Source organism: Larus michahellis, chromosome 2 (assembly GCF_964199755.1).
Source record: "Larus michahellis chromosome 2, bLarMic1.1, whole genome shotgun sequence".
NCBI lineage: Eukaryota > Metazoa > Chordata > Aves > Charadriiformes > Laridae > Larus > Larus michahellis.
This window is the reverse complement of record NC_133897.1, coordinates 3,507,449-3,533,664: the sequence shown is the minus strand read 5'-3', so window position 1 is coordinate 3,533,664 and position 26,216 is coordinate 3,507,449. Positions and strand designations below refer to the sequence as shown.

Here is a 26,216-nt window from a genome sequence, read left to right as displayed (position 1 = left end):
GCCAGAAAAGATTACTACCAAATGCTCCTCACCATGGATGCAGGGGCTGAAGTACTGATGGTGTAAAAGTCAGTGCCTGATTCTTGCTTACAACTACACTGAAGCCAAGGCTGGAGGAAGGCCTCGGCTCTGAAGGGTCAGAACTATCTTCAGCCAGAGCCTCATCAGATGTTAAGTAGATGGCGACTCCCAGGGCAAGTGGGTTTCTTTAAGCTCACACTGACAGCTTTGTAGGTGCAGCTACCTTCTGAATAGCAGAAGTGAAATCTAACAGGACTCGTGAGTCAGAGCTCACAGGAGCTGCCAAAGTGTACTTGGAGATCATTATTGGCTTATATTAACATGAATGGCATCACCTGCTGGCCCTAAAATCTGTTTACACAATAAGCAAGGACCACCTGCATCAATGCAGCTCTGCTTGTCCCAGATACCAGGAGAAGACACTCCAGTCCCCTCACTGCTGGCCTCTCTGCTTAACTTGCCAACCAGCAGATCCCTCAGAGCCAAGAACCAAGCGTTCGGGACGTGGGGATGATGTCCCCCATGTTATGATGCTCTTCACATTTAAGCTTTTTTTTAAGAAAGATGGGGACAGACTTTTTAGTAGGGCCTGCTGCAATAGGACAAGGGTTAATGGGTTTAAATTAAAAGAGGGAAGATTTAGACTAGATATAAGGAAGAAATTTTTTATGATGTGGGTGGTGAGACACAGGTCTACATTGCCCAGAGAGGTGACAGATGCCCCATCCCTGGAAACGCTCAAGGTCAGGTTGGACGGGGGTCTGAGCAACCTGATCTAGTTGAAGATGTCCCTTCTTATTGCAGGGGAGTTGGTCTAGGTGACCTTTAAAGGTCCCTTCCAACCCAAACTATTCTATGACTCTATGATTTTATGATTCTGTGACTGTAAGAAATGAATGGTCACATCTCAGAGCACAGGATGTATTTCTCCCCGGGGAAAGGAGGAGGGAAGGTGGGAAAAATGTTAAAAAGTGTTTTGTTTTCTTCTTTTTTTTTTACGATCACAAGGCAACAAATTGTTTGCCAATCAGAACTATTAAATATTGGCCCAGCACCAGGTGAAAATGGAGAACAGGGAAACCTTTGGCACACGCCGGCTGACAGATCCATCCACGCTGCAGAGATGGTGCCCAAGTGCTGGAGGGGAACAAGTGTTGTTCCCATCATAGAGGAGGAGGAGGAGGATGATCACAGAGGTGTCATGGCTGCTGCGAGCCTGACATTGCTTGTGGGGAAAATACTGGGAACGTTGGAAACAAAATATTGGCTCTCATGGCCTTGGAGGCAGCGAGCTTCAGTTTCACTGCATTCCTCTTGATTGTAGCAATAGAGGATCCCATCTCAGATAAACCAACTGAAAGGGTTTTATATAAACTGCCTGGCTCTTCCTCAAGCTTCCTTCAGCTCCTCTCTGGAGAGGCCCCTGTTTCCAATGTTCATATTTCCCCTGACCCATCCTCACCAACCTCAACACGTTGGTCTCCTGCAACAGCATCTCCTGGCCTGGCACTGAAGGCTCCCCAGTGACCTCCTTACCCCTAAAGGGGATCTTTGTACCATGCTTGCTGTTTGTGCTCAAAGATTCATTTTCTGCCCATTAGGGAAGGTGGAGAGGAGCGAGTTGTGGCTTTGGATGTGCTCAACAGAACAACTATAGTAGGAGGGGACAAGTCAGGTTCCCTGGTGGGACGGTGAATCATTCCACAGAGCACATTCCCAAATCCTACAGCATGTGCTGTATTCATACTGGGTATATTGGAAAATGATTTCCAAAGTCAAAGCTTTAGGAAGAGATCCTGAGCTTCTTTAAAGCTTTCATTTCTTGGTGTCATTCACAAGCCTGAACACCAAGCAGCCAAGTACCCTGACCCTGTTTTTCTGCTCAATCACAGTAGCATCAGTCAGGAAGTCCTTGTTGTTGCTCTGAGAAGACTCTGGAAGCTTCAGAAAGATCAGAGCCTGGTGACTGCCTCACCCAGTGGGCTACAAATGCTGCACAAAGGCCCTCTCTGGACATAAGCAACTCTGAAACTCTGCCTCAGCTTCCCCCTTAGCTGAGGGGAAAATTAATATATCATGGCACATAAAAAGCACTCATGAATTCATTCAAATGATGATCACCATTGACTGAGATCACAGACTGCATGTGGCATGCAGTCCCTACAGGACAGGGACAGAAAGCTCAACTTGCACTCTATAGCCTGAGCTTTGAGCATCCTTTCAGCCTAAAACATTACAGGGGAGAGGTGCAAAAGGGAGGACTTTTCTCCTCACCCAGTACTGCATGATGCCCTATTACCCTAGGAAAGATGCTTATGCTTGGATCACTCTTTTTCCATAGGGCCTCCCATGAGAACGTCAGTACCTTGAGCACCTTGTCTGGGCTTATAGCCATTGTAAGTCTTGGCAGTAGCTCCAGGACTTTCCAGAGCAGCTCTGCATCGCACAGAGAAGACATGTCCAGAGCTATATAAACCCTCACACTTCTTGTCCAGAAGAGCACGATTGCATGGGATCCTTTGGACAAGAGCAGAACCTAAATGATTGCCTGGGATCCCTTGGATGCAGAAGGATCACTAAATCCATTCCCCAAAGATCCATTTTGAAGACTACGCTCTCACTGTAGACTTACAGATTGACCTGAAAGATTTGGAGCCATACACCAGTGAAACACAACCACCTGCTGCCGCTGTCTGGTGTCTTGGTAGGCTTGTCTCAGGTCCCCTACTCTTTAGCAGCATTTCCCAAATTATTTTATCTGCAGGTCTGCGAAAACTTGCTCCGCAAAAATCACCAGTCCTTGGGAGATGCAGATAATCGAGGCTTTCAGGTCTAACTCTGAAATTGGGTGGGGGCAGCTCCAAAAGCAGATGCAGCGGTGGGAGAAATGCAGTTTCGGAGCACCCACACTGCAGCAAGTGATGCCAGCCAGGAGCTGCCCCGCGGATCCATGCCAGGCTCTGCGTGATGCCACAGCCTATGCCCTTCTTCACAGAGAGCCAAGCCAACCCCATGCCCAGCTGATTCTGCACTGTTTCTCATCAAAATCCAGCTCCAGGGTTTGTTTGACTTTTTTATCCTTTTAAAAATCAGGCCCCTAAATGCAAAGACTTATGCAAATGTGAAGCATAATAACAAGAAGCTAACCACACTTTTGCATATCTTAAAGGAAAGGTTAGGTTTGGGTCCCATCTGTGTTTTGAACGAAGTTCTGATTGAGTTCTTGTTTCCTCTGAACCAGCGTGCTAGTGTCAACACATCCCTGGGAAGATGAAAGGCCCTAAAAAGACATTTGATCAGATTAGCCGTGATTCAGATCATTGGAGGGAAATTATTAAATGGGCAATTCCTGCCAGGGAACATGAAGGCGATACAGATAAGAGGGAATGTCGTATTGAAGGAGGTTGGATTAACGCAGTTTGTAAAATCCTGAAGGCCAAGCTCCCCTAAAACATCTGAATTATGCTTTTTTTTTTCATTTCCTTTTTTTTTTTTCATGCTTTTTTTTCTGCTGGTTGCTTATGGTTATCATTGCACCCAGCACAAGAGAACTGCAATCTCCAGCGCGGTGCTGGTGCTTCCAAACCTTTCGGGCTTTACCAGAAACAGGTAGAGCCAGATTGTCAGACACCGGAGCAGCCTGGGAGCCTTGTGCACGGTGCTGGGAGCAGGGCCGGTGCTCCCTGCCGCCCTCTGAGCCCTCATCTGAGCTGAGGGTGGGTCAAGGGCTGGAATGCTCTCGCTAATTAGCTACTGTCAAAATAACCCCAGGTGATCACAGGTAACCAGACCCCCAAGATAGGCAAATCAGCAGGATGGTCTGGTATCAGTAACCCAAGTCTGATACCTGCAAAGCAAACATCCCCCTATCTCTCTCTCTATCGCCCTATCTCTCTGTCGATCTAATCATTACCATGTATGTCTCCCTACCTACCCTGCTTAATGCAAGCACGTTTTATCTATCTTTCTGTTGGCTTGGTCATGTGTGAAACACTTCGTGTCTGATCCCCCTTCACCGCCTCCCTGCCATCCCATAAATGCCTTCTTCTGAATATTTCATCGCCGTCTCGAGTCCTGAAACAGCACAGTCCTCTCGGCCCATCGAACCGCCCAAAATTACCCCGACCCCTCGTCTTCCCAACCACCCGATGTCCCTGGGAGGATCTAGACAAAAGGAAGCTGTGTGCCAATTGGGGGTTATTAGCAGAGATACAGCACGCTCATTGTGGCAGGACCGAGTCCTTAATGAAAGGGGAAGGCGGAAAAGGAGTGGGGAAGGACTGGGGTGAAATTCTCCGGGGTGCATTCCAGGTTAAAGGATCACCGGGGTCCCTTCTGGCCTTGACAAAAAAAAGGCAAGAAAAAAAAAAACAAGCCCCAAAGACCGCTATGCAAAACAGCCCTGCTGGTCAATAGGATACGGGGAAGAAAAAAAAAAATTGTATTCTGTTATCAGAAGCAACATGGTCGAACAAAAGGATCGCCTTCGCCCACCTGAGAATGGAATGTGAGGCTCCATTTCGCTGCTCTGATCGTATTTGACAGCCCCCCTCGAGACTGCCTGGTTGGTATGGCAAATCGTCCTTATTACCTGCTGGGGTGAATGAATCCCCCTTTGTGCTGGCACTGTCACGCTGCATTAGGTTGACAATGGCCCAAGATATTTTATATGAAATTTGCCCTCACTTGTGATTAGCCAGCACCAACTAAGTCATAGCAACCTAGAACTATGCATTGGCCGGGCCCCGTTGTCGGCCGAAAGGGAAATCCCTATTCAAATGGTTTAATAAAACAATCTAAAGGGCGTGTGAATCGTGAAAAGCATTTTCACTTTTCTCTTTAGCTTAATCTCATGGTCGCTGGGATATTGTGCTCTGAGCAGACCCCAGCAGGGTGTGGGCTAAGGTCCCCCATCAACTTCTTTTACAGCCTCCTTTTCTGCGAGTTAATGATATACCGGTGTGATTGCCTCCCGCAGCAAGAAGAAACACGCATTTGATGAAAAGGATGGACCTCCTAACACATCCTAAATGGCAACAATTTCTCATCCAAAGGTCACAGGTCATAACCTGGATTTTGAATCACCACCCAGATCTTTTTCAAAGCCCTGCTAAAGCTGAAGGATTCTGCAAGGCCATTTTACACACAGAGACACACACACACACACACAGAGACACTGCGTTATCTCCGTAGGTTCCCGCTCTGCTTGAGGCCTGAGTTTAGTGCTTGGAAACAATTGGATTTTCCCCTGGTTTTGGGCTACGGTTTTCTGCCTTTCACATCCTCTCCACCCTGGGTTGCGATACAGGGAAAAGCACAAGAAAGAGGTGGGCAATGCAGAGATGCATGGTTTCTCTACGAGGTACCTCCTGAGCATCCCTGGAGGGTCACCCAGAGCTCAGCACCACCCAGGGCACAAGCAAAACCCTCAGTTGAATCAGCAGCTGGCCATTCACCCCAAACCCACCGCTCTCCCAGCCCCGAGCATCACCTCCAGCAAGGCTTCCCACTCACTCACAGGTGTGGGAAAGCTCCCCCAGTGCTGACCCCTCAACAAGCAAGATCTCCTGCACCTGGATGAGATGCAACCAGAGAGATTTGGCTGTGGAGCAGGGTGGGAAAAAGGGGAAGGAGAAGCGTAAGGTTCCCCCTTTTGCATTTTGGACACTCCTCTTCCTTGCCTGGGAAGCGGAGGAAGGCAACGGCAGCAGGTGCGGGGTCTCCGTAAGGCTAGCTGAAAGCTGGGTGCTCACCTTAACATTTACCTCAACAAGGAACTCTTTGCATCTGCAAAATGAGGCTGGAAATCCCCAGGGAAACAAGCTCCCTCATGAACCTCCCGCAGCCAAGCTTCCAAGCACAAACGAAAGGAGAAGTGGAAAGCAGCATGGAAACCTGTTTTGTTTTCCCCATTTTTCTTTCCTCTTCTCTGTTTCCCCCCCTTTCCCATCACGAAGCCTTGGCCAAGTAGGGGGTTCCTGCATTGGTTGCTTGTCTAATGTTCTCCCTTGAATTTTTCCCACCATCAAGAAGAGCATGGCTTCAGGGAACGTGCACAGTGAAAGCAGCCCGGGCTTTCATGAGCGACCCTTTTGGCTTTTGAAATCCACGTTAGCCTGTCCTAGAAGGTGTTCACACGACCTGTGGTATGCTTCCACTGCAGCTCTCCAAGTAATTGTAGGCTATCTGGGGCAAGGAGTGATTTTGTTATTATGTGCTTGTACAGTATTTAGCACAATGGGCCCCTGATCTCTGCTTGGGGCCTCAGAGTCTACTGTAATACAAATAATTAACCATAATAGAGCTGGGCAAATATCTTAATAAAACCATGGAATCAATTTGAGGCAATTAAGCAATTTTTCGGCTTGCAGAAGTTTTTGCTTCGCAGGCTCAATTTGGAGAAGGGAGGGGGCTTTGTGTGCTGAAGGAACTGCAGGGAACGGCTCACCCCCCTGCAGCAGGCTTTGGCAATCTTTTTTTTAATTTATTTTTTTGTGGGTTTCAGTTTCACCCCACTGGGGAGGCGGAAAAGTTTTATGCAGCTCCCAAAGCACAAAGGGCTGGTGAGAGGAAGCATGGTTTGGAGGCTGGATCTGTGGTTCCTGGGGAAGAAGGGGCTCAGTCTGAAATATCAGACTTTCAAGCAGCTCATCTGCCCTGCCACCACCCCAATTGCCCACCTGTGAAATGGAAAGTGATCATTACCTTCCTTCTTTCTAATCCCAAGCATTTGAGAAACCAACTAGCTGCTGAAGCAATGGTGATTGCAGATCTATTTAGACAGAGAGGAATAAGAAAATGGCAAAGCCCCGGACACAAACTGGGTGATTTACAAGCAATTATAGGTCAGCAGATAAGCTTTAGATGACAGATATTCTGATTATAGTTGAAGCTCTTGTACAATTTGCAAGTGGAAAAGGGAGATAAATATATTGAACACTTGTCTGAAGCTATATTTCGTTCTGTACTTGTCCATCATGGAGGGAGTGCACATGAGGACGCTACAGCAAGGAAGGCATCTTCCAAGGGTGAGCAAACTAAGAAATCTACCATCTCACCCATCGAAAACAGTAACCTCAAGAACTGAACTGCACCAAGTTTTTCTGAAGGAAATAGCTATACCCTCCATAAAAACCTCTGCTAGACAAGCAGGTGAAGACCTTGAACTTTTTCATGGATAGATCTTTTATGGCCAAGCCTTTGCAGGAACACTTATAACCAACACTCATGTTCTAAGAGGCATTTCCATCCTAGGAAGACACACTCAGAAAAATCACAACAGCAAAAGTGAAAAAAAAAAAAAATGTATCTATATCTACCCATACACCATTGTGCATTGACAGTATGGCTAAAACAACTCTGCAAACTGGTGATCAGCCTGGTGTTGGTTCCAGACACAAGGAAATGAGTCCTAGTACTTAAAAATTGAAGAAAAGGATCAGTGTCACAATGCTTTCAAACTAGAGCTCACCCTCTACTGTGCATATGTCCTAATAAAGGTTCATTTTAGCTACCACAAAGAGTTAGCCTGTCGTTCTGCTGGAGGGTGTCGTCAGTTTGATTTGGGAAGCCAAGCAAAAACATGCAAGGTGAATCTTTGGCTAGGAGATCACCTGGCAATGTGTCACACCCAGAATAAGACAAAGAACTTGAGCTCTTGGTGAATATAAGACCACAGAAATGAGATAAACGGTTTTCTGTCAGCTTCACTGTCAAATGACAGACAGGAGTTAAATAATAATATCAACAATAAAATAGCCATAACTTGTATCTACTTGTGATTTAAAACAATGAAGCTTTTGCACACACAGTGTCTACCTTGCCCCCACCAATGTCAATGGGCTACTTGTGACGGACAACTGTCCACCCACGTGCCCGTGCCCACACTGGTGGAGCTGGTGACATGCAGTTCTCATCCTGACGTTTGGGCAAGTGCCACATGCTCTTACTGCAGAGATGAGGAGCCAGCTCAAGGATTGAGCTGTCTTCAACTGGAACATCCAATCTGGGTTAGGAAAATGGTCTGGGTTTTCTGATGCCCACCAAGAAGCTCTCAGACATGATGATTTCTCTCAATGAGCCATGCAGATTTTTGAACCGGTCACCCCAAAACAATTTCAAAATTGTGGATAGATGTTGTCAAGATTCAGTTCTCCTGCTGCTACACGATCCTTCCCGTAATCAAAACTGCAACACAGTTGCTGCAGCATGAGATAGCTACTTAACCTCAAAAAAACCCCAACCTGCTGTAGAAGAGGAGGATACCAAACACCTCCAGACAACTTTCTCAACGAGTGATTATTTGTATTCATAAGACAAGCCAATTTCTTTAATCTTATGCTTACCTTATTCTGCGCAGGTTTCTTAAGCTTGAATAACACCCACCTACCTAATTACAGAGACGCAGTTTTCTCACCCAGCCCCGTGCCATGCACTCGTCAGCCCTCGTGGCGAGCAGAGCTGGAAGTGTGCAGATATCCTCTCTCCTACGGAGGTGATCTCTTCCAGTCTAAACTGCACATGGGTTTTGCCCTCCCAGGCAAGGAAAACAATGGGCACCCAGACTGTGAATAACCTCCAGGTGGGGATTGGAGTCTCTCTGAAGAGAGACAGGGGCTGTGAGCAAGTGGGAGGAAGAGGCAGGTGCTGTGGGTTTTCATCCAGCTTCCATCTCTGTCTCTGGGTTTGTCTGTGTTAACCCGTTTTAAGCCAAATGATAACGCTTTGACGAAGCACTCCCTTCCTCAGGCTATACATCATTACAGTATTTTTGCTTCTTCTCTTTCATGTTGTGAGGGTTTTCCAGAGCTTTGCCAACCTGATTGCAAGAAAACTTGCAATTCCAGCTAATACTTCTCATTCTTGCTGCTTTTGATTCACCCAATGCCTGTTTGCTCTTATGTCACCCCTGCCTTTGTATTTGGTGACTGGACATGATGTTATTCCTTAGGATTTTGCAATTTAAATGCTCCTGTAGTTCTGCTACAGGTTGTTAAAGAGCATCCATACCCCACGGCTATGGGTGTGTGCACTCAAGATGGTGGGAAAGACACATGGCTCCTTATCCAGCATATTAACTTGGGGGGGGGGGGGGACAAGGAAGGGTGATGACCTGTTCTGCCTACACGGTCTTCAGTGACTTTAGTGGGAGTGGAAGCCATTCACCAAGCTGCTGGAGGAACCCAGTACCTCAACGGTTTACTGACCGTGCACATCGCTTTCATCCCTGCCTATCTCACAGCAACAAAATCAAAGCTACACATCCTGCAGTCTCTTGGGACGGGAGCTGCTAAAGATTCCTCTCTTGCTGTTAAATGTAAGCTCCCTCGGTGGCAACACTGCTGCTGCCCTATGTAATGAGTGGGGGTAGATCATATGTGAAGTGCAGGGGGAGGGGGGGCGAAGACCAACCAGGAACCCTTAGGAAATATCTTTGAAAATCAGTTACTGAATAAATCGAGTAAAGTAAAAAATGTATTTTGGCCAACAGCAGAACATGGGGCCTGATTCTCCTCTTGGCGTGGTGTAAATCAGAATAACCTTTATCTAATTCAGTGGATGTGGCAGAAAAGTTAGGCCAGCATGATTAGGGGTGCATCTTGGTATAGAAGTATTTTTTTTTCCTACAAAACCTTACTTTTTCTAATGAGACATTTGTTATTTTGCATGAAACTGGTATCTCGGTGCACTGGCAGGCTCAGCCCCTGCTTCAGAAAACCTTAAAATCATAGAGATCAGACTTGGACCTCGCACCCTTCTGCCCAAAGGCAGGATCCACTCTGCCTTAACTATCCCTGACAGATGTTTGTCTAACCTGTTCTCGAAAACCTCCCAGGTCGGAGCTCCCACCCCTTCCCCAGGCAATCTATCCTCATGCTTCACTACCCTTACCGTTAGACCGCTCTTCCTAAAGTCTAACCCCAGTCCCCCGGCTGCGATTGAAGTTGACGTAGAGGAGAACTTGTCAAATTAACCTGGGCAAACCGAAGGAGGACATGGAAGTGCAAGGAAGAGGAGAAAATGAAGTAATGCTGTGGAGTTGTGTAGTGGATCTGTGGAAGAGCTGGGAATAGAGCTCAGGTCCCTTGACTCCATAATTTATGCCTGCGTAAGCAAGGGAGCCCTTTACCTTATTAATCCCACCGGGTACCTCGCCTTTCTCCTGGACTTTTTTTCTATGCTCCCTCTTCTCACTTCCTTCCATCTCTCGTGTTAATTACTCTTGCCTTTCAGCATCTCACATGTGCCCTCAGAGGGAGAGGCTGTTGCAACACACGCAATCTTCGACTGATTCATCCCTTAGCTTATACATGACTAACACTCATGCTATTTGTCTAACTATTTCGATTGATGAACATTTAATATGTAAAAATTTAATTAAAGTGTTATTCATAAAAAAATATCTGGGCCAATTTATTTTTTTTTTAAATACCCAAAGGGAATATTCCAATTAGGGACTAAATGCCAGAAAACACTGTCAGATTTTTTCCACCCATCTCTAATCAAAGCAGCAGGTTTTGATATTATAAAGAAAAAGCCACCAAACCCACAACAATATTTACAGGCACTCACTCTGCAGGTGCAGAGATCAATCCTGAGAGAAGCTGAGAACTTCCAGCTCTCAGTGGAAACCAGTGGAAGTTACTCTGAGGAGAAGCCAACTATGTACTCAGAGCCAGCTCCTCACCTAGTGGATCCATGCTAATGCTCTGATTGGAGAATTTGCTCGGATCTTTCTAATCAGCTTGGTCCTGCAACCTTTAATCATGCAAATGGCTCAGGTCTTCAGTGCAGTTCCAGACTTGCCAGCACAAGGCTTGCAGGACTGAGTAGGAAAGGGGAATTGGCATTTGTGCCGGCACAACAAAGTTTCTGACGGTTATGGGCCTGAAAAAGCATCTCTCCAAACAGATGCTTCTCCCAGGTTAGCTGGGGGGAGTGAAAACTCTTTGGCTTGCATAATACATGGCCCAACAAGTCTCTTAATGGACAACATCATACGGGAGCTTAGTGGATATATTAGTATTTCCTGCTTCCAGATAGGCAGGGACTACTAAGGTGAAGGAGTTAGAAACCATGGCCCAAAACCCCCCAGCAAATATCTGAATTTGTATATGCTAAGAGGAACAACTTGGTTTGGGTCTTGGGAAAAGGCTGACGTCAAGTCACCCAGTCTTCAGTTTACGATCATCCAGACCTAATTCACAACCTTGGTCAGAAAGTCTGGTCTCCAGCAATTTCAGGTAACTGTGTAATAGTGGTTCAGTTCAAAAGTCTGCCCAGGACAACTCCCCACAACACGGCTGGGTGTGCTGTGCACAGTGTACAGCGGGTGGTATAACCGTGAGGACACAAGTGTCTTGCGTGACTTACAACCATGTGCCACACCAGTTGGTGCTGATGGTGACTGTTGTCCTCCCTACCCCTTCCCAGCCTCCTGCCATCCGCCACAAGCCATGAAAACTTGTGCTTCCTAACATTGTCAGTGTTAATAAACTCAACACTTTCAGTATGAAACAACAAAACCTCCAGAAAAGCGATGACCAGTTTTGGTCATCAACATCCCAAACAGACACCTTCACCCCAAACCTTCAGCTGCTCCATGGCTGACATCTACCTACAGGTTTTTGAGACATTTTCAAGGCTTTTCAAGACTTGTGAAAGTCTTGAAAGGCCTCCTTGTCATTCCAGTGCAAGCCCAAGGAAGCTGTAGAAATCTCAGAATTTTCCTCAAACTGGAGTGCCTGTTTCCTATCCACACCATGGAAGTCACAGCTGCCATGCCAAAAACGAGGCCAAGAGAAATGTTGTGCATCACATGTAAGGAGTGGTCCCCAAACTGTCTATCAGGAGGCTGTGGATGAGTCATGGGATTTGTTCTTCTTGGAGATCTCCAGGCCCATTTAACCCAAGTCTTCATGTCAGGCATTTTTATAAGGTTGTTGCAAATGCTCAGTCATTTATGTCTTCAGCGGGGAGATAGTAGGGTACCTGAAGTATGTGTTGGTACGTGATTTACCTCCATGGAGCAATAGCCTTGCAGTCCACACGTAGGAGCTGTTAGATATGCTAATACGTGAACACAGGCCTCATCTTGAAATCTTAAGAGGGGATTAGAGCAGATGAGTCCTCATTTAGTTTTCCAGAACAGTGGCAAAGATAAATCTGGCTGCTCCTTTGCAGGGTGTTAAAGGGGGATTTCCTGGTGGGCGGTTCTCCTCTGTGGGGTATTATTGTATTGATGGTGGGGCGGGAAGGAATGGATTAAGCAACTGGCAATACGATACGGAGCCTTTGCATGTGGTGACAATGGATGTAAGCTGGGGAGGGTGGAAAGCTGTCAGTGGCCTATAGGAAATCAGGTTTGGTTCCTGGCTTATTCCTGGAGACCACACTGTTGCTCTTGAGCTGAGAATTACTCTTCAGAAATTCAGCCATGGCTCCCACGTTGGGTATGTCACCGGCGATCGGACACAGGGCTCAGGTGGTGTGGACACTGCTGGACCTCCTGGTGCGGAAGGCAGTCAGCCAGTTGGAGCTGCTGAAGTTTGGTCACCCATACACTGCCCAATCCTATCCTACAGTGTAGCAATGCCAATGCTGGTAAGAAATGTTGTGTCCTGCCCATAAATCATACCTGGGCCTTGCCATCCACTTGGCTTCCTTGAATATGTGCAGGTTTTCTGCTATGTTTCTTGGCTATGGTGGAGATTTTGGTATGCTTTTCTTCTAACATGCATGGTTGGTGTTCTACTCTTAATAAATATAGGTGCTGTGGGAATCACCATTAACTTTTGGTGCTAATGTGGGGGATTGGTGGAAGCCTGCAGAGAGCTCAGGAACTGAAAGCAGAGCTGAGCAGAGCAGAGCTGAGCAAAGCAGAGCTGAGTATGGGTTTCCACTTCACCCCGGAGGTGTGGTCTCATTTAGAGAGGAGAGATTTTGGTGAGGAACTGCAGAGATTCTTCAAATTTCAGGGCCTGTGTTTGCCCTTATTTTAATACCAAGTGCAACATTCCAGTCTCTGAAGCTCAAAGTCCTGTTGAATAAATACATCTAACTTAAGAAGCAAAATGTCCACAATCTGCAGATTCTCACAGTCTCACAGGGCTGCTTAGAGATCAAGCACAGAAATGAAGAGCTCCCAGCTGGTAAGCCCACAAAGAACACGCATACTTCACACAGATTGGTTAACCTCAGTTGGCTAAGTCAGGTTAAAACAGTTTTTTAAGGCAAGGCAGTTTGTGTATGAGTTCAGGTATGTAGCTTAAGTTCAAATGGTTAGGGCAGGAGCAGTTCCCCAGCCGCTCCTGAATCCCATGTGGCTCTCCAAAGTTTTGCATATGGTTCTTTGCCCAGCTATGGCATGTGGTTGGTGAGAAGTAGGGATATGTTGTGTGGGGGTTAGAAGCCCAATATTGCTGGGCTGTATTACTCTGGCATGTGGCTTGCTTGCCCAGGCCAGCACCAGAGGAGCCACCGTCATCTTCTGAGGCAATCCTGGTACACCACTACCCTGGACTTACCACATGTGGCTTGTAGAGTGAAGAAAATCCACCATCCTGCACTGGGGTTCATCCCAAACTGTCTGACCCCAATCAGTGCCAAGATTAGCTCTTCTATTATTTTAAACCAGACTACCTGTTTCAGTTGCCCAGTTTGAATAAAGAATGCCTTTCTTCTGGCAGGGATGATGGAACCAAAGAAAGGTCTAAAACATCAGCAGGCATAAAATGGGATTAACAAACTAGCAGTCAGCCCCACAGCCTCTCAAATATCAGAAGACCCAGCCCTAGAAAGAAAAGCCCAATATACTTTCAGCTTCTGGTCAACCACATTAGTGGTAAACCCCATAAAATAGGCAAATACTTGTAGTTAATAGTTCAGAGTGCTTGACGCAGTGACCTCATTGAGTTGCAACATCGGTGACTACAGCTTCTTTTCTAGTGGAGCTGTAATGCTGATACATGTGTTTTTAAATTACATCTACCCTATTCTGCAGACTTGGAATAACTATTATTTTGTAGCCAGTACTAGTGTATGAGGCTTGTCACACAGTTGTAATGGTGAGCATGGCCTTTTGAGCAGAGTATCATCGATTTATAAAGTATTTACATGAAAAGTCAGGTTAAACATGGAGATATATTTGGATACCTTAAAAAAAAACACACACACACAAAACAAACACCTTTTTCACTTTCCTTGTCTGGTCTCTTTGAAAAAACACTAGCTTTATGTCAGGTTGATTTAAAGATTTCAGGGAAGTCACAATAACCTTAACTTGAATAATGAACAAAAGTATTAATGACTGATAGGGCAGGAATATTCTGAAGGTTAGCGGTTCACTTTGGTTGAAGTGAGGAGGTTTGAGGGAGTTTTTAATTCTTATATTTGATTATTCCTATATATTGATTATTGGTGATTTGAAGCCTTTGGACAAACATTGGAAATATGGAACTGAAAACCAAGATGGTGCTTTTCTACTGGATGAGAAGTTCAAAAACTTCAGTGCCCATCTGGCCTTTTTGAGAATGAAAACAAGAAGGCAAGACTCCATCGTCTTACTGAATGGAAGTATATCTTATGATAAGACATTTGTATCCACTTCAACTCTTTGCTGATCCGCAGGGATCGATGATATGGGGATGTGTTTGGACCAGGGTTATATTTAATAAAGCCATAAACAGGACTTTACAAAACTCATTATTATATTATTATATTAATAATATAATTATTATCATAAGTCTTGCCTTCAGAAGCTCCCTAAGTCATCTCTGATGTGTCCAGGTGCAAGTGACTTGTACATTAACTTTTGATTGGGAAGACACTGTGCTCAGGTGAGCTAAATACGGAGAATATTCTTCATTTCAGATGCTGGGCACAGATGATACTTCAATTGCAAATCTCACCAGAGTGCCGCTGTGCTGGACCCAGACTGAACATCTAACAGACTGGGCACGCTCCACAGAGTTCCTGTCTACATCTCTCAAGATACACCTATGTCTTCAAAATTCATCTATCAAGGAATCTATATCCAAAATGCAGTTAGGAAAGCAGACTGAAGATGTTGTATGAGCACAAACACCTTTCTCCACCAAACCCAACAGCACTAAACCACTTTTCGGCCTTTTGTTTCTTCTCTAAGAAGAATCCGGGCAATTTCCTGTTGAAGCATTTCATGACAGGATCCAGTGTTTATAACGGGGGAGAATGAGTCATGGATTTGGGGCTTATCTGTTGCAGCTCTCGTTTTACAGAGCTGTAAGGCTGCTTTATGAATTTAGAGGGGTCCTTAGGAGAGCACTGCTATTGCTTAGCTCTCAGTTAATCTGGATTTAGGCAGCCTGTCAGAATGAAGGAGTTTGGAGAGTATGTCATGCCTAAAGCAAGTAAGGAGGGCCAAAAAGTCAAATTACCGTATTATGGGAATTTCTGTTTTGTTTCAATTTTCAGAGTTGAAAATCAAGTGGAAAGACATCACAATTTTTTGTTTGACAAGATAAAGTCATTCAACCTCAATAATATCAAAACACTCCAATATTCTATAGAATGTTAAAGGTACTGCAGTGTGTTTCTTTGACAGTTTAATGACTTTCTATTTTGACATAAGATCACATTCAAAATAAAAAGAAATAAAATGTGCTTTTTTGTTTTTTTTTTTTCCCAAGAATTCAAATGAAACTATCTGAAATGTGCAAAGCAAAACAAGAAACCCCTAACTGTGCATTTTTGCCTTGAAATTGAGAGGGTCCTGCAAAACCTCTCCATTTTGATGCAACTGCCTTTTCTGATGGAAAACTGGCCCAGAAAATAAATAAATACATTTTGACGAGATATAATATCTCCCAGGCTGGATCCTGCATGCCTAGCCTAAGGGGTCTCCAACTTTTTTATGGCTCTGGGTGAACCGAAATATCTCCTTGTGCCCTCCCCACCCATTCGCACTCCCACAACCTCCCTGTGGCAACAGCTTCCCTGGGAAAGTAGCATTATTAGGAAAGGATAAACCATAATTATTAGCTATCATTTAATGTGATTTAGCACCTGGAAATAATGGAGAGGAAATTGTGCCAGATGCTTAGTCAACAAACTGCAGCCTACCAGGAAGCTTTCCATGAAGCATTACTGTCCTGTCGATCAAACTTGAGAGCAACAGTCATAAGCAGGCCAATAAAACTATCTAAATTATGTTGCAAGAGCTGCAGGGTCCTACATGTGTCCTACTTTGGTATAATTCTCTTTGATGTATCCAGTTGTTTCTGTGGTGCATTCTGTGGGAAGCGGAGATGCAGTGGAAGGAGGACCTGCTCCACTGTCCCCATCACAGCCAGAAGCAGAGCCAGAACCAGAACCTGTCTTTTCTGCCTTGCTTCCTGTCACTGGTCCAGGCTGCATCTGGAGAAGTCAGCCAAATAACACGTACGCTTTGTAAACCATTTTTCTTCTCTAGGAAGGGTGAGATGAGTAAAGATGAAATAAAAAGTGAAAGACACTCTCCGTTCCTCCACCCACTCTTGAGTTCCACCTCAAACATGTGGATGGCTTTGTGTTTCCCAGGATGCCGTGGGCTCTCTGTCTTTCTGTCTGTGCTTTGCCATGAAGTTTTAGGTTCACCTACATCCAAAGCTCCAGAACCTCCCTGAGGTTCACGATGTCACTTTCTACTTCCTAAAAAAGCCTGCCCAAACTAAAACAAACCCACGAGAGTTTCCTTCAAGTCCTTCCCTAAAGCATATCCATATTGTGATATATCTATAGTCCTCTTTTGTGGGCCCATCTTACAGTGATCTGCTGTAGGAAATACTCTCCAGAAGCATTTCAGTAACCCATGGGATCACATTGAATGGTGAGCAGGAGACCGTACAACATATACTTCCCTGCTGAATGTCTTGGGGTCTTCACCACACAATTCTCATCTACCTTGGCTTCACCCATCTCATGCGGTTTTTCCAAAAAATGCCAATTCTGTACAGCACCCCTGCCTACCCTGGAGTGGTGGAAGTCCCTGCCTACTTCCTCCGGGTGTTGCCTCACATGAAGTTCTCTGATTCTGTGTCTTTGCTTCTCCCAAGACTTTGGAGGCCCCAAAAGTCTGCTTTCCTCTTACTCTTGATTTGTCCTCCCTGCTCAGTCTCAAATCAACTGTTCCCTAATCATTCCTATGAGCACATCATTCACTTGCGCAACAGAAATCCAAACAGTCATAACAATCCCTTGGAATCATTCTCTCTCCTGGTGGCTGACCCCTTCTTTGTGTTAATCTTCTGGATTTTTTCGATGATGAGTCCTTCCTTTGAAGGAGGTGCTCCCTGAAAAATGGGGCTGGGGGAGCAAGGAACAAGAGAAGCTGATCCATCAAGTGCATGCTTCCTCCTGCAGCAGACCTTAGCAGGGAGCATGCTAACCTATCTCCTGCCATTAAGTGCCTTGGCTTTCTGTCGTGTCTGCCCTGCAGGAGACAGCCCCGTTCCCCTGCTGTGCAAGCCCATAGCACAGAAAGAAGCATACAGGGCATCTTTATATGCCCTGTTTTTCCTCTTGCTGCCCTGTCATGTCTGGTCAGGGAGGAATAGGAAGAAATTCTCTGTTTGTTATACAGGAATCCAATCAGATGATCCCACAGCCCCTTCTGGCCTTAAAATCCCTGCGTCTATTCAGCTCTGCCAGCTCGTAACACATCTCACAGGGAAGAAAAGCCACATTCATGGACTTGGATCCCTTTTTGTCAGAAGACTTTGCTTGTTTTGGCTGTTTGGTAGATAGAAGCGCTGGCAGACGCATGTCTAGCTCCTCAATTGACGAAAACCACCCTCACGGACCTAAGGACAGTGCACCCCATTTCAGCACCCATCCCATAGCGGTGCTTAGGAGTGAAAACCATTGCGTTCCCCTTCCCCCCGGGCGCCTGGGTGAAGGCGAACAAGCCTCCATCATCCCCGTTTTCCTCCCTGGCTCCTGTCCAGCGCCGAGGGCCCATTTGGGGCCGGGATTCTCCCGGGACAAAGGGATGCTAATCAGCTCCCTCTACTGTTCCCTTTTGTCTAGGACTAGCTCCCACGCTTGGACTTGGCACTCTGGGATGCGGCAGAGGGAGCTCCTTGTTGCAACCAGCCTGAGCCCAGTTGGGGAATGCAATGTACCCAGCAGGGAAAGGGGAGGAAGGGGAGGGGAGGGGGAAGGAAATGAATCTATAACTCCGTGCAGCCCCGCTCCCTGCCAGCCCGTCGTATTGTGCACGTTGCCTGAGGCAGAAGTTTCCAGTGCCTCCCGCCGCCGGGAGAGACGCCACCACCGGTTTTGTAGCCACGGGCTGTCTTGTTCCTTCTCCCCTCCCTGATCCCCCATCTAATGTTTTAGTCGCCAGAAAAATCTCCATGTCAGGGTTGACAGATGAGGGTTGGTGCAGTGGGAGGTAGAGGGAGCACAGAAAGAAAAGAGGATCGGCTCCTGGCATTGCTGCCATTTCCTTTTCACCACAACCGCTCTCCTGGGTTTGCAGCCTGCGTCTGGGTGTTGGCTGTTTACAGCTGTTTACATGGGCTGTCTTGTCTCCAGAGAACTGTACAGATGCGCCGGAGATCACTTTGCAGATGGAGAGGTGATGAGGTCGGGGCCTCTTGCTAAGAAGCCCGGGCGACGCTTGAGCCCACCAAACCCAGGCTGTGCGCAGCCTCCAGTTGATTCACCTGATTGCACTGGGAATGGAGAGACAAATGCAGCCAGATGTGGTGCTAACCATATTCTTCTGGGTGCTACTGTACCAGAGGGCTGTCCAGTGCTTGCCCTTGAACACCCCTGAAGTCACAAGAGGCTGAAGTCACCCCTTCTGATGGTGCCCTGGCCGTACAGCAGCTCCAGCAGTAAGAGAAGGAGCTCCTCTACTACTTCATTGGTATCCTGCTCCTGAAGGCTGAAGGACTAACACGTTGGCAAGCTTCCTCAGCATCTCTGTTTGCTGTCCTTGCAACTTGCAGCTCTTGCCATGGCTCAGTAGAAGCTGCTAATCTTCCAGTACTGATGTGGGCTACAAATCAGAGATGTGGCTACAGCTCATCTAGACCTCCCCAAGCTGCATTTCCTCCCTGCTGCTGCTGCCTGTACTGAGCTAGCTAGGTAACAGCCAGTTCAGAAATCCTGTAACCATTAATGTGGACCGTTCTGTACCTGTGGGCTGGAACACGGACTCAGGCAATGCAGTGATATGCTGGCACTTATGCCTGTCTCATCCCCTACAGTAATCCCCAGCTCCAAGCTCCATTTACACTGACACTAAACACAACTGATGCTTCTGTCTCAAGCCAGGATCTGCCAGTCTTTTTCTCAGCAGCCTTGGCAAATCTCTGGCCTGCAGTATTTATGCATCTTGACGGCTGAGTGGAGCTTGCATAGTCACATTTTCAATCCTGATCCTTCCAGTTTCCTTCCCCATAGTTACAGGGTAGAGTTTGTAGATCTCCGTTGTTGATACCAGGGCAGCTGCCCAAATTGCCATTAGCAGAGAGGTAGACAGGGTGTGGTTGGAAATCAGATCCTCTTGGGAAGAGTTTCATGAGAGAGCAGAGTACCTCCTACATGTAACTAACCTCCTGGATGGATCAGTATCTTGTGGCTTTCTGCTCATGCCTTACTTTATTGCAGAAGCGAAGAAGTCTGATCTAGAGCAGGGAAAGGGGGGGAAGCATTTGGCACTGAGACAACTGAGATGCCAGAAAGCCATCAGGAAAATATTATGAGGTCTGCTAAAAGTATTACTTTTAAATCATGCAAGATATTATGAAATGGGATTATGCCTGAAATAGCAAAGGACTGACTGTATTCCGTGGTCCAGGAGATCCTTTCCAGTGCCACGTTCTTGCATTAGTAAAATGGCCTCTCCAACAGAGGCTGGATGTCAGAACTGCTTTCTAACAGGAGAAAGACAGGAGGTGGGAGCTATTTGCCCCCAAACTGGGCCTCTAAGAAATACACATGGAAGTCTGAGCCTGTAGCCCTAGGCTCCCTCTATAGTCAATGGAGAGAAATAAACATCTTGGTATGATTCATGTTATCCTGAGATAGGTGTCTAAGATAGGTCAGATGAATTGCTCTCTGGAGATGCCGATTGCTCTCCAGTGACTACAAAGGGAGCCTGGGGTGACTAGCTCAGACTTTGACATCTAACTCTGGGAGATGAGATCAGCCCTATCAGAGAGCCTGTGGAGCGATCTTGTTACGACACAGCAAGAAAAAAACACTGAGAAGACTTGTGTCTCCCAGGTATTATAACTGAATTTAAAAGCCTTGTTCCGTTCTTGCTAAACCTGGGGAAAAACTTCCATGGATTTTGCTAGACACAACATGAGCTTTCTCATCCACAGTAGTAGCAGGGACAAAAAGAGTCAATCCATGAACACAGCTATGTTTTGGCTTTCTTGAGAGAGGTGAGACATGAGACTTATCCCCAAAGATGTAGAGTCTAAAATAAGCCTAGCTGCAAAGGTAACGGTGCCCAGCATGCCATATGAAATGGGATGTGACTTGAATCCCACCTCTCATGAGCTAGACGAATGCCTGCTCTGCCATTCATGTGGTCCCTGGGAGCAAGTGTCTTCTCATCAAGAGTCAGTCTCCCTGGATTCCCTCAGTGATTGATGGAGAGATGTAGAAACTTCAGGGTGTGAGTAACTTAATCCTGTCTACAATACATCAGATGAATCATGGCCCAGAGGACCCCAGAATCAGATGGAACTCCCTTGACCTGTCTTGCTGTCTGATATAATGGACCCAAACTTCTGCTGACCCACTGTTTTTCTGCAGACCTAATTTTTAACTTTTTGTAAAGTGTAAGTGGCAAAGAAAGTGCTCTGTTCTAGAAGAGTTATTCTGAATCTAGCAAAGGAAAATACAGTGACTGGCTGTCAACACCAGAGGAATGTTGCATTAGAAATAAGGAGATTTGTAAAAGGGGAGGTAGATAGACTGTCTATCCCTTGGCAGCTCTTGGCAAGATGTCCTTTGGGAAGGATGTCATAGACAAATCCAGATTTTTGTTTCATTCCAGAAGTCTTGAGGTGAGATTCTCCATTCTGCATCACACAGGGATAATCCGACAGTCCTGGCAACCTATAAAAAGTGTGTGCTTTACTGCAGGAAGGAAAGAGGCATTTGAGATCCAGAGATCTCCTGTCTCTTCCAATATAGCACTATTATTGCTGCCCCTTTTCATTGCCAGGTGGTCTTCAAAAGATTACTTAGTATAATTTTCTGAAGGACACTTTGCCATGTCTATGGGACAGTGTCATCTTCAGGAATATCATGAGTGAAGATAATAGTAATTCTTCATGGTCTCCCTGGGTAAGATGACAAGGGGATCTCATCCCATCCCACCTTGACTTGAGTTGGAAGTGCTGGAAGACATGACATCTACCCAGTTTAAGAATGAAGCAATAAGGTGGTCTTGAATACTCTGTATTTCATTCTATGCTCATCCTGGTAACTGCACAGACAGGAGCTGTATCAAAAAGAATATTTCTTTGCTGGACAGGAACGGCCTTAAACCAGAGGGACTTGAACAGTGGGTCACTCCACCACTTTCGTGGCTCTCATCATTTGCCTTCTAGCAGGGGTGATGGCCAACAATTATTTCCGGAATGAATTTATGCCTTGGAGCCTCTGCATCACCCATTAGGCTCTCATTTGTCCAGTGGGGAATTTGATATATGTCCTCAGAGGGCACATCCGACGGGTGCAGACACTTGACAAAGCAACGGGACGCACGCGCACCCGCCCCGGCTCGTTCAAACCCCCTCACATGCCAGCAAATGCCCCGATGTACAAAAAGGGACGGTGTGGCTTCCCAAGGTTGCACGAGTGTTAAACTCTAATAAACAAGCCCCGTCGGCAAAAGCTGAAAGAATCTGAGCCCTCCCCAACAAAGCATTTAATCCAGTTTGGCGTAACCTTTGACATTATTAGTGATCGCAGTGACCCTAATCCAATCAGATTGATTAACTAAAGCGGAGACCCCATAAGCTGACCCCCCTCTGGCCTCTGCTATTTAGTCCTGACCAAACAGTGGGAGAGACGTGCCGTATTTACACCACAATGGGTCCGCGCTGAGAACCTGTTTCATTACAGAGCGACTTAAACTCCCATTACTCCATCAATGTATCATTCTTCAATAGTTCATTAAAAGCTGCTCCTCCACAATAACTATTAACCATTTCTCAGTCCAGCTGGCAGGTTTAAAGCCCCAGCCAGTCTTTAGCAGAAGGAGGTGGGAGTGAGTGAAAGAAATAGATAGACAAGGGCTCCCTTTTTAAATTTAAACGAACTGGGGGCTTAAATAGTTTGAGGTAATTTACTTTTATTGAATGGGGGGAGGAGAGGGAGGAAACTTTTATTTTGACTTAATTATGTGCTGAGGTCTGTTAAAGAGACAGGGCCATGATAAGCTTTTATTGTATTACTCCTCTTGAGATCAGTTCATATTTCTGCCCAGAGGAGTTTCAAAGAGAGTTTGCACGGCATTGAGAGACTAGAAAATGCACCCCAACTTAAAAATGAACAGTGTCTTCAGTCCGTAAATATTAAAGTAGGGTGAAAAACATAATTCCCAGTAAACGTCATTTAATTTTGAGAGGAAAACGCCTCTTAGGTTGCACAGTTCACTTTTTGTTGCCGGTGATGGCATGTCCCTCTACTACATCCTCCAAAGTTTTATCCTATATATTTTTAAAGGCAACTCAAAAACCTTCTGCCGTCTTTGGGAAATTGAAAGATACAGCAACCGCCTTACAGACTGCCAAACCTCTCAGGTAAGCGGCTGGACATGAGCTGTGGCTAAGGCGATCACTTAAGGTCATGTGGCTACAGACATGTTCTGCTCCACAGCTTCACAAAATATAGGTGAAGAACCAAATGAGAGCAAATTTTTTTCCCTTAGAAATTACTCCATTAGAAAAGTTCAAGTGAGCGGTTCTTCCTGCTGTCCAGTAGTTGAGATTTGAAATTCTGGGAGACTAGAAATCATATGAACTGTAGTCCCTTATATATCTGATAGACTGACAGATAGGTACATTCAGGTAAAGAGTCCAGGTTCACTTCTTTTCCTATGTAGGCATCCTGTTCTTTGCATTTCAAATAGTTTAGGATACCCAAGTCAACTATTTCCTAGTGTTTTGCAAGAAAGACCCAAGAGTGGCACCTATCTGAATGTTTGCCCATGGAGCTGCACAGCTGCTCATAGGCTCCCAAGACCACAAAGGAGGAGAAAAACCCTCTTCCAATAGCCCCATAGGAATTTCAACTCCTGCTAATGCCTGAGTCATTCCCCATGCAGGTAGTACAGCGCAGTGAGGAAAGTGACTCTGTTGTCTTTGAACAGGGAACTTTCATTCCACAGCCAAGGACAGGCAAAACTGAGTAACTGAATAGCTGGATGGGATTGGGGACTTCTGCTCTTTGTATGTCCTGAGTGACATATGAAGAGCTACAGCAAGTTATGGCCAAGCCTCCAAGTATCGTCTCCAAATAGTAGCAAGTTTGGATCCCCTGAACATCACCGTTCCTTTGTAGCTGGGCTCATGAATACCATGAACACCATTGCTGTTTAATATGTGATTCATTTTGCCTGGCTATGAAAACGTTAAAAAAGAAATATACATAAATACAGTTGTATAGCTAAAACAGGTGGGATTTCCTTCCACAAACAGGTTGATGGGGAAAAAGAGTCTAGTTTCAGATGAGATATTGGAATATGTCTCTTAACAGGACCAGAGTCTGGTGACAGTTTGGCACCGCTGAATCACAGCTCAAGCCTAGCTCTGAATTAGCAATGAGAGGCCAAAGCAGCAAGGGCAGCCCAGACAGTGAGGCAGCCTCAGTGAGATTTGGGCCTAGAAAGTATTTCCTGAAGGCATTAAAATCAGTCTTTTTCAATGAAAGAATTGCAGATAGTTGTGTAAGGCAAAAGGGAGCTGCTTTAGCAACTACGCTGGTTTGTGCTGAGGGAGGATGGGGTCCCTATTGACTCAAATGAGAATCTAAAGTTAGATCTCGGGTGACTTAAAATCAAGCTGCAAAGTGGAGTTTTACTTTCTTTCTTTCTTTCTCTCCTTTTCTCCTTCTCTCTTTCTGGGTAGGAGCTCAAATATGTTCCTACCCTGGGGGATCTGCCGCACAAGAATGTGACTGAGCTGTTTTTTTTCTCCCCCCTCCTGCTGTAGGTGAAGCAAAACTGAAGGGTGGTTTGATTCTCCCTCAAGGAACAACATTCTTCAGTTATGAAATCGTCCCAGCCTTCTTCCCCTGCCTGAGCCCGGCTACCGAAAGCCTGCAGTCTCAAGCAGGGACAGACCCTTCATGTCGACAATGTTGTGAGATAAGAGTGTTTGCGAGCTTGTAGGATTGGGGTTCCTTCGGTCAGCAAGGAGGTGAGGATCGCTTTCCTCAGGCACGGGGTACAATTGCTACAGGAGGTGTAGAACGTCTAACCCAAGACCATCTGGGAGCACAAGGTGCTCCATGTGTCCTTGAGGACATCCAGCCTTGGTTATTAAGACATTGGGTTATCTGGTTCACTTACTGCCTGCACCCAGTGAATGACCTTGGGGAAGTCACGCCGGGTTTATGTGTATGGGAAAAATATTCACTTTGGCTGTGCTGGCCTAATTCAATCCAAGGGAGATGTAACCCAAAACGGGTGTTTTAAATCATGCAAAATATTGTGGTATGACACTTCGATATGGGGTTAAGTGCACCACACTGCAGATCTTACAGGCATAATTATTTTGGGATGATCTCTCACCAGTAAACCCAAATAGTGAGACACCAGCATTAATATGGTGCCCCAGCTCTCCAGCTCTAATGCGATAACCCCACCAGCTGAAACCACTCATTCTCCTGCTGGGTGCATGTAAAATGCCTCTTCTGGCTGGTGGAGGCCCTGCCATGATACAAATCAAGGCTTTGCTCTCTCTTGGCTCCCCTATTTTTCAAAATTCCCTCAAAACTAAATACCCAAGTCTCTTCTGAGTAATGCAGCCAGGGAAAAACAAACAAAACCCCTATCTCCAGATGGCAAGCACTGGGAGAACGCAAGAATGTGGCCCAGAATGGGTGTAGTTCAGCTACATACACCAACTCAGGAGATTCCCTGAAACTATCCCAGGTGCTCCCTCCTCTATCATACGATGTCAAACCGTGCTACTCAGCCATTCCAGACAAAGTTATTCCAACCCTCAGACTGTCAGGAACCTGTAACTGTTACTCTTTTGCAAAACTGAAAAAGAAAGAAAGAAAGGAAAGAAAGGAAGGAAGGGAGGAAGGGAGGAAGGGAGGAAGGGAGGAAGGAAGGAAGGAAGGAAGGAAGGAAGGAAGGAAGGAAGGAAGGAAGGAAGGAAGGAAGGAAGGAAGGAAGGAAGGATTTCCAAGCCTCTTCTGTTGGTGATCTCCTCAGAGAACGCAGACATATTCTCCAGAGAATATTCTCCTCAGAGAAAGCAGCCATATTCGAAGCAGCTACCAGGCTGGTGAGGGGTCTGGAGACCAGGTCATATGAGGAGAGGCTGAGGGAGCTGGGCATGTTTAGCTTGGAGAAGAGGAGGCTGAGGGGAGACCTCATTGTCCTCTACAACTACCTGAAAGGAGGTTGTAAAGAGGTGGGTGTTGGCCTCTTCTCCCAGGTTAACAATGACAGAACCAGAGGAAATGGTCTGAAGTTGCAGCAGGGGAGGTTTAGATTAGCCATTAGGAAGAATGACTTTACTGAAAGAGTGGTCAGGCACTTGAACAGCCTGCCCAGGGAAGTGGTTGAGTCACCATCCTTAGAGGTATTTAAGAAACGTCTAGATGTGGCACTTCAGGGCATGCTCTAGTGGCTGAAATTGTAGGTTGTTTGGTTGGACTCAATGATCTCAAAGGTCCTTTCCAACCATGAAGATTCTATGATTCTATCATTCTATGATTCTATATTCCTGCACAGCTCTGCAGAGGGCATATGGACTTACCATCTGGGCAGGAATCAAATGCAACATGAGTTTGCCTCTTGGATGAACCCCCTTGTGTTAAAGGGAAAGGCAGAGCTTGATCCAGACTTGCTGAGACCAGCAGGAGCAGGCTGGACTTTAAAAGGCAACACGGGCAAAGAAGGATAAAACAGTTCTTATAGGCCAAAATAGGCTCCTGCCAACTTATAGGGAAAAAGACCAGATACT

General features: G+C 46.0%; 1 protein-coding gene across 1 annotated transcript in view; it reads right to left on the bottom strand.

Annotated features, from left to right (window-relative positions):
- WNT3A (Wnt family member 3A) overlaps window positions 1-26,216 on the bottom strand; it is an 89,601-nt gene that overhangs the window by 9,936 nt on the left and 53,449 nt on the right. The window lies entirely within an intron of this gene.